The sequence below is a fragment of the Littorina saxatilis genome, linkage group LG10, assembly GCF_037325665.1.
Source record: "Littorina saxatilis isolate snail1 linkage group LG10, US_GU_Lsax_2.0, whole genome shotgun sequence".
NCBI lineage: Eukaryota > Metazoa > Mollusca > Gastropoda > Littorinimorpha > Littorinidae > Littorina > Littorina saxatilis.
In genome coordinates, this window is record NC_090254.1 from 12,318,419 (window position 1) to 12,320,173 (window position 1,755).

A 1,755-nucleotide genomic window follows, 5' to 3' on the forward strand; every position below is an offset into this window, starting at 1 on the left:
AAACAAGTGTTTCAAACTCACATCAGCTGTGATCGATCCGGAAGTGACTGCCGTAAATGTACATGTATGCGCATGTCTGTATTTACAGTTTGCGCATGCGTAAGTATTCATGTCGTCTGCTCGTGCTGTGCCGTCTGTGCACACAACACACACACACACACACACACACACACACACCACAGGCGCTCACCCGCGAAAGTGACAAGTGGCCGTTAAGTGGCCGCTCCTGTCGAGTAAGAGGGGCACCTTAGGGCAAAAATCAGTGACCGTTGACCGCGTCAGACAGGTTAACGGCCATTAAGAGTCAATTATAGAAGGAAAACTCATTAGTCATGGGAAAGCTGGCCGCTCCGGGTAGGTTCACGCCCACGAAAGGGCCGGAAATGGAAGGGACTACTGTACTTCATTTTGGCTTTATTATGAGTGGACTTACTGCTGTTTGACTTTGGAGGGCAGAGCTAGAATGGACACTTTCCTTCGTCGCTTTGATGCGGATGTAATGCCTTCACTACGGTTCTTGCCAGACACAGCTTTTTGATCTGATGAGGCCCCCACCTGTTCAATTACACATTAAGTAATTAACATGCTTCCATTTGAAACTTTGAAGTCTTCATCGGGGATTGACGCCCGACAAAAGCTAATTGAAGCCCGACGGAGCGAAGCGACAGAGGGCTTCAATTAGACTTTGGGAGGGCATCAATCCACGATGAAGACCGAGAAGTTTCAAATGGAAGCATGTTAATGTTATTGTAATTGAATCTGACGACAATCTCTTTCCTGCTTTCATGCGGTTGTAAACAGACAGAATTGGTTCTGTTCTGTTCACACACTACTTTCAGTCCACCTACCTGCAAGGGTCAAGTCCCAAGAAAATATGTCTCTGTATTCCTATTGTATCACTCTGCTCCTGTTTTGTTTTCTTTCACACACATTTTCCCTTCTTTTTTGAGGGGTTTCTGGACAGCAAATACCCATGAGTGGTTTATTTTCCAGTAATCAACTCGTGGTCATTGTTTAAGCTCTATTTAATGACCGGTAATTTTTAATGAGTTGGGGCATTCTGACCAATCACAGGATCTGTTTCATTAAAACGCAAACTTGTTTTCATCTGTATGAATTGGGTTTTCCTGGAGTGAAAAGTCACTAAAATATGTTCACATATTTTATCTGCCTGTCCCATGCTGTCTTTTTCAAGCCATTGCTTAATACATACACTTGATGTAGATGTGATTACAACTGCCAGGCCAGTCATATGAGCTGTCTTCTCAAAGAAAACCAAGCTCTGTTATAGTTTTATTGTACTTTTCATAGCTTTTCAAAAAGGCATATCCCATTTATTTGGTGTTAGGAAAGGCCTCAAAATACACTTTATAAATCCTTAAAACCATTTTCGGTCGGGGGGCTTTGCCCCCCTGAACCCCCCACCAGGGCGTTGCCCCTGGACCCCACCGGGGCCTTGGCGGCCCCTGGACCCCGGCCAGCTTTGGAGGATCTCCCTAATTTACCTTTGGGGGGGTAGGCAGGTCTGCAACTTGTTCCATTCCGAGGCAGGTGTTCTTTTCTCCAATACCTCCCATCAAAACCAGACAGGTATGGGATGAAAGTGTTCTGGATCGCTGATGCAGAGCAAAACTTCCCTCTGTACGGTGTCCTATATCTGGGTCGACCAGCTGGTCAAGAGAGGCAGGTTAATCTTGGCCGAAACATTGCCGTTGATCTGGCCAAGAATCCGAAGCGGTGCCTGTTCTGTAGTTG

The 1,755-nt window shown here is 45.8% G+C and overlaps 1 long non-coding RNA gene across 1 annotated transcript; it reads right to left on the bottom strand.

Annotated features, from left to right (window-relative positions):
- Window positions 1–1,158: 1,158 nt before the first annotated feature.
- Window positions 1,159–1,527, bottom strand: LOC138979191 (uncharacterized). The gene is made up of 2 exons (XR_011459924.1): window positions 1,419–1,527; window positions 1,159–1,377 (listed from the first exon to the last, which is right to left on the bottom strand). It is a non-coding gene; the product is annotated as an uncharacterized lncRNA (long non-coding RNA).
- Between the last annotated feature and the right edge of the window lie 228 nt (window positions 1,528–1,755).